The sequence below is a fragment of the Euprymna scolopes genome, chromosome 23 (assembly GCF_053919585.1).
Source record: "Euprymna scolopes isolate OS-2025 chromosome 23, ASM5391958v1, whole genome shotgun sequence".
NCBI lineage: Eukaryota > Metazoa > Mollusca > Cephalopoda > Sepiida > Sepiolidae > Euprymna > Euprymna scolopes.
The window spans coordinates 24007811-24024375 of record NC_136504.1 but is presented as its reverse complement, the minus strand read 5'-3'; positions in this window follow the sequence as shown (position 1 = coordinate 24024375).

The window sequence follows — 16565 nt, the reverse complement described above, 5'->3', positions numbered from 1 at the left end:
GCTGTTAGAAAACTGCTTCTGTGGTACCAGTATTCAAGAATTCTGGCGAAAGAAATGACTCATCAAATTATCGCCCCATTAGCCTCCTCCCACTTTTTGCCAAAATATTTGAGACCTTAATTAACCATACTCTAGTCCGTCACCTTACAGATGCTAAATTTCTGACTGATAAACAATATCGATTTAGACAAGCCCGTTCAACAGCAGACATCCTCACTGTAATCTCTGAACGTATATACCATTCACTGGACAAAGCGGGGGGGGGGGGCAAGGCGGTAGTTGTAGATATATCTAAGGCTTTTGACATGTTATGGCATGAGGGGTCTCCTCAAGAAAATTAGATCATACAGTATCACTGGTAGAATACTTAACATAATTAAATCTTTCTTAGATAAGAAAAAAATTCAGGTTGTCCTCGACGGTCGTACATCTAAACAATATGATATAAATGCGGGAGTGCCTCAAGGGTCTATCCTTGGACCTCTATTATTACTAATATTTATTAATGACCTCCCCGACAAAACTGCCTCTGAGATGGGTATATATAGTGATGACACCACACTCTATAACAGGCATGACAGGAAAACAAATGAAGACATAACTAAAGAAATGGGAAAAACACTAGAGGATGACCTCCAATCTGTAGTGGAATGGGGACAAAAATGGATGGTCACATTCAATGCTGCCAAGACTAAACTGGTTTCCTTCAATAATTACAAGATACCTTCTCTGCCACCAATAGCAATGGTCAGTGACTCCTTATCTGAGAGTAAATCTTTCAAACTGCTTGGCCTAACGTTCACAGGAAACATAAGTTGGAACAATTACATTGAAAACATTGCCAGGGCTGCTGCGAAGAAGGTAGGCTCTCTCTACCGTGCTAGAAAACTACTGACACCTGAAAGTATCCTGTACCTCTATAAGGCCACCATTCGCCCATGTATGGAGTATTGCTGTCCCATTTGGGCTGGTGCATCTGCTGCTAGTCTCAAGGTTCAAAAGAGAGTCGCCAATCTGATAGGCCCGGAACTGGCATCTAAGCTTCAGCCTCAGTCCCATCGACGAAACGTTGCATCCCTCTGCCTGTTCTACAAGTATTTTAATGATGAATGCTCTGACGAACTGCAGACACTCGTGCCTTCACAACGTAGACACCCTCGACAAACCTGACAGGCAGCTTAATCCAACCCCTACGCAGTAGAGATCCCTAGATATAAAATACCTTTCTACTCCAGTAGTTTCTTCCCTAGAACCGCTAGACTCTGGGATTCCGTTCCAGGCCCCTGCTTCCCCAACTGTACTGACATGCAGAAGTTCAAGTGTAACGTCAACCGACTTCTTGCTTCACAAATCTCAACATAGTGCCCCAGTAATGCTGCCCCTGATAGTAGTCCCCTACACCAAAGTGGCAATGTGCCTTGTTTGGAGTGAAAAGATAATAAAAAAAAGTAAAGAAGAAGCCTGTTACTTAAATCATTTCTTCCCTAGCACTGCTAGACGTTTGAATTTCTTTTCTGGATTCTTGCTTCCCTGGCTATACTGACATGCAGAAAGTCAAGTGTAATGTAAATAGATATATTGCTGCTCAACTCTTTACATTCTTATTCTATTATATTCTTGCAAATTATTCCCAGAGAGTAGCACCCTACATCAAAATGGCACTGTGCCTTGTTTGGCGTGGAAATGCAAATAAATAAATAAATAAATAAAATACCAAATACATTTTTCTTTCTTTTTTTACAAAGGAGTTACCACTTATCAAGGCCCGGAGACCACTCGAGGATAAGAGTTAATGAGTGTACAATAGTTAATGGGAAAATGCCGTAATTGTTAGTAGTGGAAATTTGGTAAATTGGATTACTTAAGGGGGTGGGTCATCAAGAACTTGTTTATGTTGGACTTGAAGACAATCATATTGTACTCAGTTTGAAAGAACGAAAACGGAACAGAGTTCCAGAAGCTTTGTTCGTGGAATCTACGTTTAGGTTTAGGCACAGCTAAAGAGTGGGCAAAATTATTGATAGTGGTTTCAGCTAGACGAAAGCCACACCTGAAGATGATTGAAGATTACATTTCTTGTGAGAAAAACATCCAAAGAATCCAAATTTATTTTATACGATTAAAATATAAAAAAAGCCTTAAGAAACGTTTATTAACTCTGCTTTAATAACATAATAAAAAGTGCAGAAAAAGTAGAGAAACTTTTATTATGTTTTTTCCTCTGTTTGTGTGTATATTTGTATGTCCAGCAAAAAAACACAAACCGAGTAGCCAATAAGTTGTTATTTTCCTGCGTGGCATTGCTACGGTTTGTAATAACTAAACTTTAATAACAAAAAAGCCTTTGTTGATCGTAAACTGGCGCAGCAGATCATTTGGGCTGGGTTTTACAGCTAAATTATGTATTAAAAATAACACTGGTTTGTTTATCAATGAGTTGATACGCTTCTGACGACTCATTTCTCAAGAAAGCTATATATTGCAGAGTTGTCTGTGTATAAATTTTTAGAGAGGAAAAGAAAGAAGCTAGGGAGATGAAAACTCGGTGGAGGGAGAAACGATAACGACAGAACAGAGCTGGGAGTTTTAATAAAAATAAGTTCAACTTTTGCCCCAGGCAACGACGAGTCAGCCTGTTAATGCTTGTATAAGATAACGAAAAAATGATATTTAATATAATTCATGGCGTGTATACTTACACCGTTATTTACGCATCATATATGGTATGATTTAATTGTGTTGCATTCAAATTTATTGTTATGCAAAATATTGTGTTATTATTATTATTATTATTGTAAAGCCTGTAAATAGGTTTAATCAGCATTACTATATGTTGTTCTTATTATTAGTTATAGTTTCTATAGATGAAAAATGTAACTGTTGTAGACCCGTGAAAATGAAAAAGAAATCCACACAAGTAGTGCAAAGTGTATAAATATAATATGTGTTTATAATAAAGAAAGCAGGAGCCACTAAAGTGGTATGAGAGGAAGGTGTTCGTAGTATGCGGTTAAGCATGGTATGAATGCCTCTATTTAGTCTCCGAAACCAATAGTATTCATAGGAAAGGTTTATTCTACTTAGTTCTAAAATAGGTGTTATTTGCACCCCACAACAATAGCCAACCTTATAAGTAATAAAAATATTATCAGTTGTTGTAATATGACATCCTTCCCATTCTCGAGGTTCTGTATTCTGAATTTGGTTAAGTTCTAACTATTAGTTTTTGCGCGTATAAATGGTTAAGCGTCTTAATATTGTCACTAGTTGTAGTAATAGTAATAGCTGTTGTATGATAATGTAGTTCCAGTTATCAGTAAGGGATATTTTATCTCCAATGGAGGTATTTTTGTCACGTAGTTTAAGAGCCTATAAGTGACTTACGGATTATTGCATTTATTTGTTTTCCATTCGGTATCCATTTAATGCGGTCGATTTTGCCTAAAACTTAAATGTAAGTTCAGAAAGAGAAAGGGCATAAAAAGAACTCATCGACAAAGAAATAAATTCCCACTTTCTCTTCACGGTGCGGTCACGTTTCTACTTTCACTTTCACTTTCAGTTTCACATTTCAAAATTATTAATACTTAAACCTTTGTTTTTATCTATAAATCCCTCCTTTTACCGTACGGCTTTTTTTTCTCACGCCGAATATAATTTATTTTATCTCTGCAAACTTTTACACTCTTTATTCGTGCTTCATCACCTCTATCATTACACTTTCTCTTTCTCTCGCTTAATACTTCTTTGCTTCTTTCCCCTTATTGTCGACAAACTATCAGACGATTGCACGAACACTGGTACAGTCAGAGGTTAGTAATTCAAGAAATGAACATTAGATACATCACACATCCTATTGTCAGTGGTGCGTATATTTAGACGATGGCACATCCATAACGTATTTATTCAAAGTCTAGTCATACATCTTGCGTGTACTCCCATATGTACGATACTACACGCATATATATATATATATATATATATATATATATATATATATATATATATACATACATTCACACACACAATATATATATATATATATATATATATATATATATATATATACATACATTCACACACACAATATATATATATATATATATATATATATATATATATATATATGAATTAAATTATTTACGAAAGTGCATATTATCTAAATACGAGTTTGGAATAATTTTCCTTTTAACCAATTTAGTACCCCCACATGTGGAGCACTATATATATTGTTTTTAAAATATGATTATCTACTGACATTATATATATTCATGACGTATATATATATATATATATATATATATATATATATATATATATATATATATATATATATATATATATAACTTTTTTATATTTAAATTTCAGTCCCAAAAATATAATTTTCCAAACAATATATTTCTTGTTTGGACATATATTCATTTATTTAATCCATGGATTTACGATATAGGCTCATATCCCCCCCCCAACAAAAATAAAGTAATTAGCAAAATATTAATTTTAGTTTGATATAATTTTGCTATTCGGCACATACACAGAAAATGTATTTTAAATATTAAATCTCTTTAAGAGACATAGAGAAACAATATAAGAGTTGAAGCAAAAACGGATATGAGATTTTGGCATGCAAGTAGAATATTAATCCTTGAACAGAATAGAATGGTGTTAAGAATATTCTATTTAAAATGTCCTCAATACTAACACAATATAAAATAGAATCTGCCATAAAGGAACACAATTAAAAACTGTACATTACCATTTACAAAAATTTATTGTTCGACAGGATACTCAAGAAATATTAATTATTCCTTATTCCATGAAGTTTCGAAGAAATGCGTTCTTTTCTTCAAAGGAAAGATTTTAGCAAAATACTTATAGCAGCGAAGCTATGAATTCGTTGATACGAGCACAAATTCAAACTGCATCATATCAAACTAATCATATATGAATAAAAGTTGATGGAAAGTGTTTATGAATTGCAGAAAAGAAATTAAAAATGAAAGTGAAATTGGGATGCCGCGATAAAGTTGGTCAAAAGGTGAATTGTTCATAAGACGCAATGTTCTCGTACGTAATATTCCAACATGATAAGCAATATTGACATAGCTGTTCAGATTAAGAATCCAAAATGGGATAATTCAAATTTTAGTAGAAAAAAAAAGGTTGGAAGTAGTCCACGAAGAAAGTTTTCAAACTGTTATTTTTTTTTTAATTAGAAACGAAGTAACTGGCAATAAAACCTTCCATAAAAATCATTTTCAATCATAAAACCGTAAAAAAATATCACTATCATAATTATTTTGCTAAACTCTTTCTTCCGGTGAAAAGAATGCATTCTTTTAATCTCCACAGATTAAAGAATGTTTAATACTTGCTTTTGATGATCCTGTCAAACAATAAATTCTTGTAAATCATAATTTACAGTACGTTTTCTATTTAAATTTTATTAAAACGAAGTTCTTTAAAATACTTAGTCATGGAAATGCGAGCGACTACATATAGGTTGATTATTTAATATATCTTTAAAAGGCGAGTGTTAATTAATTATTCACCTTTTATAGTTTTCTATTTAATGATTAGTTTCATTGTGCTATTACGATTAATTATATTTATGCATGGTGTCTACATTCTATATAATTACGTATAATTTATGATAAAAACGTTCTCACACATGAAATTATTTTTATATCCATCTCTTTCTCTCTGTCTCTCTCTGTCTCTCTCTCTCCATATATATATATATATATATATATATATATATATATATAACTACTTCATTTACTCACGAAAATTTAATATACGAAAGTATAGATTTATGCGTAAACTTTAAGTATTTACTTCAAAAGTGCTCAATACGTAGGTAGAGCTAGTTAGTAATTTATAAAATATATATGGCGATTAAGCTTAATCGCCATATATATTTTATAAATTACTAAATTACTATATATATATATATATATATATATATATATATATATTTAAATGTTGAACACCTTTCCAGTCGTTCGGAATTTAATATAAACACCCATATCGCAATCGTGGAAATCATACCAGAGCATAGCAGAGATAGAGCGAAAAGCTATATCACCCTGCTTCACTCCATTATCAATGGTGAATTCTTCTGAAAGCCGATTGAAGTTGATGCGACCTTTCATACAATGATGAAGTTGCTTGAACCTTTCCGTAGAAGCAGGTGTACAGCCACATTTTTTCCAGCACTTTCCAGAGAGCCTTACAGTTGACTGTTTCAAACACCTTGATTACATCTAAAAACACCTGGCAAAGAGGCATACGCCGCTGAATACATTTTTGCAAACGCTGTCTAACAGAAAAATACCATATCCACTGTTTTCGTCCACCTCTAAAAGCAGACTGGGATTCCGGAAGGATATATATATATATATATATATATATATATATATATATATATATATATATATATATATATATATTTCTCCAATCGATTTAGCAAGAGCCGTGCAAATACCTTCCTAACCAGTCAGCAGCGAGATACCTCGATAATTTCCACAATCAAACCCTGTACCCTTTCCTTTGTACAACATAACCAGGATGGCATCTACCCAATCTTGGACAACCAGGTCACCCTGCCATACTACAGTATCAAAGAGTGAGTCACACAATGTACATTGACACCACCATGTTTCAGCAGCTCAACAGGGATGCTATCTAGCCCAGGGGCTTTGTTTGAGTTTATCTGTTTACTGCAGTCAACTCTTTTCACAAGAATCGGTTCAGCATTAAGTTCCAGACAAAAGGAACATTAGGGGGATACTTTCTATTGCAGCAACATCAACATTAGATGAGTTGTAAAAAAGTTAACGATAATGTTCATGCCATCGATGCATAATTTCATCTGAGGTTTTCGGCAAGGCTTTCCCATCCTTCGCCAGGTGTGGTGTAGTTCAAAAGGATTTCGGACCATAAACCTGATGAAGCAAAGTGTAAAATATCTTGACATCTCTATGATCGTAGGCAATCTGTATCTCCCTGGAGAGGTCAGGCCACCATTATTTGGCGAACACAACACTGAAGCTCACTCCGCATAGGAAAGAAGTGGGCAGCGAAAGCCGGCCTATTCAGAGATGAAGAGTTAAGAAGTTTCAAATAAGCTTTCCACTTTCTATCAATTTGAAGGTTAATTGGATTGGAATTATCAGCAAAACTAATCTCGATGTCTGGGAACTTTCAATCCAAGAGCTTCAACACCTTTTTGGTATAGAGTATCTCTTACTCTCTCACAATCACAATCTGAGAAATCCACCTGGTAACAAATAGATGTGTAGTCTGTGTGCAGCTTGCATAAAAGAGTTAATTGTCCTTCAAAATAACTAAAAAATATAACCATTAAATAATAAACACCTGCCAACAAAAGCGAGTACACCCCTTAGAAACTAAACTACTAAATGTCCAAATTAATCACTGCTTGTCATTTTCCCTCATAAATCTCGGGTGACTTATTAGTGTTACTAGGTCCATGTATGCATAAGGAGTAGGTGCATTCAAACTTTTATTGAAGTTCTTACGCTCTAAAAATTCCAACATGGCACTACATTGCAGCGAACTCTCTGAGGGTCTTAAAAGACGTAATGTTGCGCTATATGATGATGATCAAAGCTAAAAAAAAAGACTGACAACATGCTAAAACTGAACTGCAGCAGAATGGCTAAGATCATCCAGTGTTTTAAAGAATAAGGTCTACTCAGAACAGGCTTCGGTAGGTTGTCCAAAGAAGCTGGGCGCACAATCTGAGCGTCACATCCAAATGCTTTCTTTGAAAGATTAGCGTAGCAGTGGTGTCAGCATTGCTGCACAGATTAAAGAAGATTGAAGTAGGGGATCAGCCTGTTAATGCTTAGACCATACGCCACAGTCTACATACAATCGGTGTGTATGGCTGTCACCCCAGGAGGAAACCTCTTCTGAAGACGATTCATAAGAAAGCCGGCAAAAGGTTAGCACATGGATTACTGAAACCATGTCCTATGGTCATATGAGGTGAAGATTGTTTATTTATTTTTTTTGGTTTTAATGGCTTCAAGCATGTGTGACAGAGACTATGTGAGGAATACACAGATAAGCGTGTCATGTTTACAGTCAAACGTGGTAGTGAGAAAGTCATTGTCTGAGACTACAAAAGTTCCAGTTCAACATGCACTATGAAATACTGTAGCAAAACATAATACTCTCCCTCCAAAAACAGGACAGTGTTCCAGCATAACAATGGCCACAACTACATCTCCAAGACGACCACTTCTTTACTGAAAAATATGACGGTAAATGCAATGGGCTAGCCAAGCATGTTTCTAGACTCGAACCTAACAGAACATCTTTGGGGCTGAAGGTGCGCAAAGTCTCAAATATCAACCAGTTCCGCAACGTCGTCATGAAAAAGTGAAAGACCATTCAAGTGACTAACTGTGAAGCTCTGGTAAACTCCAAGCTACGGAGAGTAAAGGAAGTTCTGGATAATGATGTTGGCCATACAAGATATTGACAGTTGACATGGTGTATGCTTACATTAACAACTTTTGCTAAGGTGTGTACTTATTTTTGTTTGCAGGGGTTTATCTTTTAATGGTTATATTTTGTATGTTGGGGGGGGGGAAATAAATAAAATCTGATATATAAGCTGCACACAGACTACTTTTCATTGTCAAAGTGTCATTTTGTCAATGTTGTCCCATGAAAAGATATAATTACATATCTGCAGAAAGATGAGGGGTTTAATCACTTTTGTGATGAACCATATATATATATATATATATATATATATATATATATATATATATATATATATATATATATATATATAGGTTAGTGAGTTAGAAGAAATGAGTGAGCTCAATTCTATAAGAAGATACTTATCGGGACATTATAAAGCTCAATAAGTATCATCGGAGCTTATATAGGAGGACAATAGGAATGGGAAATGAATTCAAAAAAACTATATATTGGTAAATATGGATTTATTCATTTATTCAATAAGAGAATACAAATAATTAATTGGGGGATGGAATGGACTCTCTAACACTCAACTAATTGTTCGTAATCCCTTATTTAATAAATGAACCAATTCATATTTACAAATATATAGTTTTTGTGAATTCATTTCCCATTCCTAATGCCCTCCTATATATATATATATATATATATATATATATATATATATATATATATATATATATATATATATATATATATATACAGGGTGACCCCCCCAAAAAAAAACAAAGCTAAATGGGGCTAACTAGAACATATGCCGTAGAACGGAGAAAAAAAGGTCAAAGACCCTTGGGTTTTCATGTGATGTTTTGAATATAATAAACTAGTTATGACCAAAGTTTCATTTCATTCGGACAAAACACTAACAAACGGGGCCTAATTAGATTTGGGCCCGTTTTATTGGGGTCACCCATATATATATATATATATATATATATATATATATATATATATATATATATATAGTCATACATACAATGTGACACCAATAAAACGGGCCCCAAATCTGATATATATATATATATATATATATATATAAAATATATTTTAGTCATCGACATACAGACCTGTTTCGTTGTTTCACAACTCATCAGTGCCGCTAGACTAACACCTCTCCCAAGCCGAGGATCGAACCTAGAACCGTCGTGATGACAGTCGGCAGTCCTACCCCCTGACTACGGAATCGGTGGCCGAAATTAAACTGTCCGAATGCCTATTTAAATAAACATCCGTCCGCCACTCGTAGAGGGCTCAAACATTTTGTTTGTAAACAAATCACGAGCTTCGCATTATTTCAGCTAAATTAAGTAGCGAGTACGATAATTTACGAGAGTGCTCTACCGAAGAGGGGAGCTTTATAAAATATATTTTAGTCATCGACATACAGACCTGTTTCGTTGTTTCACAACTCATCAGTGCCGCTAGACTAACACCTCTCCCAAGCCGAGGATCAAACCTAGAACCGTCGTGATGACAGTCGGCAGTCCTACCCCCTGACTACGGAATCGGTGGCCGAAATTAAACTGTCCGAATGCCTATTTAAATAAACATCCGTCCGCCACTCGTAGAGGGCTCAAACATTTTGTTTGTAAACAAATCGCGAGCTTCGCATTATTTCAGCTAAATTAAGTAGCGAGTAAGATAATTTACGAGAGTGCTCTACCGAAGAGGGGAGCTTTATAAAATATATTTTAGTCATGACGTTCTGTTAAAAAGCGACAGACTTTAATTAAATATAAATCACAATTATTTATCATACAATTTTGTGATTCATGCAAAAATAAATTTTCATTTAATTACAATTTCGCGCATATTGCCGTGTGGTTCGTGGGTATACGGAATAATCTAGAGGTCCAATTTTCACAAATTCTACGTATTTTTCTGTATTCAGTAATAACTCTTCGAATATTATCTTTCAAGTTGTCTAATTTGTCTCGTTTTTCTGCGTACATATGTGACTTTATATATATCCCCCGAAATATCTAATCCAATGGGCTAAATCACGCGAACGTGGTGTCTAGTTAACAGATCGTGAAATTATTCGTTCATCAAATGCTTCTCTGAGTAAATTGATTGTATCAATTGCACTTTTCAAACGCTATTCCGGTGTCAGTTTCTTAATGATAAATTGTCAAAACTGAACTAAAAATAACCGATAGTTGCTAAATATGCAGCTAAAGATGATAGAGTTGTCAATTGGAAGTTGAAAAACACTCTATTTGAGTATATATATACATAAGTATATATATGCATGTGTGTGTATATATATATTTATATATATACGCATATATTTGTATGCTTATATATAAAATGAACTTTGTCTGTGTGTATGCGTCTGTGTCTGTATATGTGTGCAAGTTCGTCCCCCTTAGGCTTCGAAACAGCCAGGCTATTTTTCAGGCGGGGGTGAACTTTCCCACTAATTTACGAGGACTATTCTTGTACATGTTTTATAACTGAATACCTTTCATAAGTACCGAAAATCGATAATCGAACAAATCCAATTAAAGAAGGAATAGTTCAATGTTGACCACAGGTGCCACCATCGTACAATAGAACTTCACAAATGCACTTGGGAAGTTTTATTTCGACACACGCAGAAAAGTCGGCCGCATTAAATCAATAATAGATTCTTTGAGAAGACAGACGCGCGTTTGAAATGAATGTTTCTGTTTAGAGCACAATTAAACCATGATACTTGACTTTCGCATTTAAAACTTTAACTCAAGTCATTAAAATATGAACTCATTTTATAAAACTAACAGTTGGTTCTTTACCCTGCGATGTAGACTTTAATATATTGTTGACTGAGTCACTTTGGGAAGGCATGTGTAACTTCCTCCCAGTGCACCGCGGGAGGTCCCTGACTAGAGCAGGCAATTAATCAGTTTAATTCAAAATGGGCGATTTCATTGATTTTGATCATAATAGAAAAGTATTGGAAATGTGAAACAGTCGTTGATCCTCATTTAATCCCAGGTATCGTCGGGTCTCCCCGCTTATATATACACACAATTGTGTATATATATATATATATATATATATATATATATATATATATATATATATATATATATATATATATATATAATCATTTTTAATGCCCATGGACTAGTGATGGGACGATTCCAATATTTTCCCCGATTCCGATACAATTACCGATTCCGTACTAAATTTCCGATTCCGTACTAAATTTCCGATTCCGATTATAAATCTCTAAATGTTTAACTATAAAAGTTTTATTTTATCCCGATTATTATAAAAAAACACACATCTAAACGTGCATATATTTTCTCAAATGTAAAAATACAGATTTTAGTTTTACTGGAAGTTTAAATCAATTAATATTTATTATTTTATTATTACTATCAGCTGTGGAAGATGATTCTTAAACCAAAATCAAATAAAGGAAATAATTTCAGGAATCGGTTTTGGCAAGGAACATAACCACATGGCTACAATAAACCGCAAGTAAATTTAAACGTAACGATATTCAAGGGAATTTAAATATCTATAAAAGGCATACACGTTATTAAATGTCGATCTAACGTGATCAAGTGACTAGGGACCGCGTAGGCAAAGTGACTGACTTTTCATTCACAGACAGTGCTCAACAAGGGACGGAAACAACAACAACAACAACAACAGCAACAACAACAGCAATAATAATAATAATAATAATAATAATAATAATAATAATAATAATAATAATAAACAACTAGCAGAACACGTGGAACTTCCACGGTAATAGAATGAAACAAATAATGACGAATTCAAAACAATTTTTTAGCAAAAGTTTTAAAACAAATTTTTAAAGCGTAAATAAATCCATTTTAAAAAATTAGATTTTTTCAGTGAAAATTCAACACACAACACATTATTTTCTTTTGTTTTTGTTCTCAATATTTTATAAAGGAACAGATGTCAATTCACTTGCATGTTTTTTTTTAGATTAAAACACTATATTAAAAACCTCACAGTCTCCCTTCAATATGACTGTTTTTGTTTTAAATATAAAATAAAATTTAAAACCGTAAACAGCCACGTTATGTTTTAATTTTTGTAAAGGAAATAGTTTTAATGACGCTTGACTCATAAAGATCTACTGTAAAGAGAGGTTATTCGTTTCTTATTAATTAATGTTTGCGATTATGATGGTTCTTAGTGGAACCAGACGTACGGACAAGTAAAATAATATTATATATATATATATATATATATATATATATATATATATATATATATATATATATATATATATATATATATGCATGTAGTAAGTTATGAAAATATATATGGCAATCAAACAACAGAATATTCCACGTTTCATTCTCGTGAGAATTCGTCAGGCTTATCAAATAAAGTAGTCATATATATATATATATATATATATATATATATATATATATATATATATATAATTATTTTATAATAATAATTAAATACCTACAGACACTAGTGTTTCATCCTTTCGGGAATCTTTACTGCAGGGTGTCATGATTAATACCAGTCGATAGATTCGAAGTCGGCAACACAAGTCATCTTTAGTTTGATTAACAAAGACCGTATCCATTCGGCTACCATTAACCGCGTGAAATAGCGTTGAATTTACACATTTTATTTTTAAATGTTTTTTTTACGTCAGTCACAGTGATCTAATCGTTATACAATGATCTATGCATATATATATATATATATATATATATATATATATATATATATATATATATAGTTATGACATATTAAGGTACGATTAATATACGTAATCATTCTTATTGTGATATCCACTGCAAGAACATACATCCAGAATGAATAGATATCATTTGATTTTTTTCGGGACGATTCTTTTCTCCCGATATGACCCAGAGTTTTCCAACGCATAGAAGTTTAAAGGGACACAATGATTCCACACCCCTCAACACTCGTCTGGCATACCTGGCGGATTCGAGTATTTGCGCTAGTATGTGCACATGTCATTAATTCAATAACGCAGTAGATAAGCATATAACGAGTCTTTACTGCATCTGTTATGATGTTTCCGTTTGTGTGGTGGGGTGACAATAGATGACGAAGATATTTGTTACTATGGCAACAAGAAAGAGTATGTACTTAAGCTCTTACGACTCCACCCCGAACCTGCCAACTCGCGGAAGAGGCCACGTGGGGAAAAGAAGACTTGGAGTTACAAAGATGAAATGGAAAGGGAAGAATAAAGAAATTTAATTTTATTTATTTGAAGTGCGCAAACTCAAGCAGCTAACCTTGAACTTAATTGTTCCTGCTATATTAATCATAGTCAATATGAGCCATTTCGCATTTATATCAGTTTTTATCGATTCCCCTCTTTTTTCATCTAACTATATATATATATAAAGATATATATATATATATAGATAGATAGATAGATAAATAGATATATATATATATATATATATATATATATATATAGATATATAGATAGATAGATATATATAAAGAGAGAGAGAGAGAGAATAAATGACAAAAACAAAAGAATATATTCCAAAATTTATGATGTTGATCATCTTATAATTTATTCCTTTAATTAAGTTGACTTATACAATTCTTGACAGTATCTGTTTCGTAGCGCAAAATCAATCACTTTATTATTATATCAATCATGAATTTTGGAATATAATTTTTTGTCATTTATTCTCTATATTGTTCTGTAATTACATTGAGCTTCTTAAATAAGAATTGATATATATTATAAGAAAATATATTTCTACAGAAACATATATCTATATATAGTTAGATATATAGAGTTAGATATATATTTAGATAGATATATATATAGTTAAATATATATATAGTTAGATATATAGTTATATATAGTTATATATATATATATTTTTATATATATATATTTCTATATATATAGATAGATAGATAGATAGATAGATAGATAGATAGATAGATATAGATACCGATATAGATATTATAGAAAGTAATCACCCGGAGTCTAAAAAAGCAAAGCCTCAGTAAAAAGTATCCTTATCAATGAATTTTGCGAGCCGAGAGGCCTCCATACGGGTTTATAAGACAAGATGGAACCACTCCTTCACAAAGATTCACAAACTATATTTACTTCAATAAGTCAGTTTAAATGTAGTGTCTTCCCCAATCTTAAACATAATCCCCCCTCATTTATGCTGACGAAGAGACGGCATCCAGAAATATTTTACACATTATATATATATATATATATATATATATATATATATATATATATATATATATATATGCATGTACATATATATATATATACATGTACATATATATGAGAAAATTTTACAAAAGTTTGTATTCTCAATTTCAAGATGTTAACCATCTTACAGTTTATTTCTTTAAGTACGGTCACATACACAATTCTTGACATCACCTGTATTATAGCGCAAAATCATCCATTTAATTATTATATCTCTCAATGAATCTATTCTGTCCTAAAAACTTCTGAAGAAATAACACTTATCAATCTATTAAAATAAGATAAAATGCAATCCGAAAATTAAGAGAGAAGAGGCAATTACTTTGTCTTTTTTTTCTTTTATTACCCAAAAATAAAGAATAAATTGTAAAATTTGTAATATTGTCAGTTATTAGTTATATGATTTGTAATTACATTGAGCTTCATAAATAAATAATAAATAACTATTAAATAAAAGATGAAATATAAGTAAAACAAACATATTTCCACAGAATATCTATACAGAGTGGCCCACTTAAATATAGCACAGAAAATGTAATAGGGGAGGAACATTCTTTTATTGTTTACATTATATGTAGCATTGTTTAAATTACCTGTAATGTTATAAAATATGCCGGAAGTACTCCCCGTTGACATCTATGCATGTCTGGGCACGTTTGCCTGTAAATCTTCTCTGGTGATTCTCCTGATAGCGTTGGTTATGTTCTCTTTTAGTTAATCTAGATTGTTAGGATTATTTCCATAAACTTTTGTTTAAAAATTTCCCAAAGATAAAACTCACATGATGACAGGTCTAGGGGACATGGTGGCAATAACTCTTTGCTTATTGTTCTCTCGTTCGTAAACATGTCATGAACTCGTGTCAATGGTCTGTGAGACGTGTGAAATGTCGCGCCATCTTGTTGGAAAAAGAATTGCATTTTGCCTTGTGGTGTCAGTTGGCACTAAGAGAAAGATAAGGCTACTTTTAAGTGGGTTGCTTAATCTGAAAAACTTGATTAGAGAGAAAGATTAAAGAGACCGGGTTACTTTTAAGTGGACAACCATATATATATATATATATATATATATATATATATATATATATATATATATATGAAATGTATTACTGTGAGTCCAGAATGAGTTTACAAATTGTTTCAGCTAGAGGAAAATCCTCAAAGAGAGGAAAAATCCAACTAGCATCGTCAGAATTCATAGATGGACTCACTGGTAAATATATATATATATATATATATATATATATATGTGTGTGTGTGTGTAATTAGCTGTTGTTATTTTTTGGAAAATAAATCCAGCAGAGTGCTCAATTATAAGGAAAATCATAAAATAAGAGCGTATTATTTATATTTTGTTTACAGAAAGTTTTAGATGAGATAAGTCATTGGTACCGTCGGTTTAAAACCCGACCAATAAGTGCATTAAATAAGTATCCGTACTTTTTTTTGTACAGGCATTTACAATTGTCATAGACACTTGAATATTCGGTATGTTATTGCTATACATATGATGAAATGATTAACCAATTTCTATGATTTCGCGTTCGAATAAACACCTACAGCAGGAATTTGAATACACTCTACTGACTTGGAAAAATACTACAGAAACGTACGGAATGCTTAAGACTAGATTTGGAATAGAGACAATAAGTGCGCAGTCTTATGTCAGTGTAGAAACTATTCACATAATTATTCGCCAGAAATAGAAGATGCGGAAGATTTGACAAATATGGGCATCGAGACAGTTCTACACTATCCCTATAGTTCATACCTAGCTCGATGTGATTTTTTTTATTCTATAAGATCAAGGAAAACGT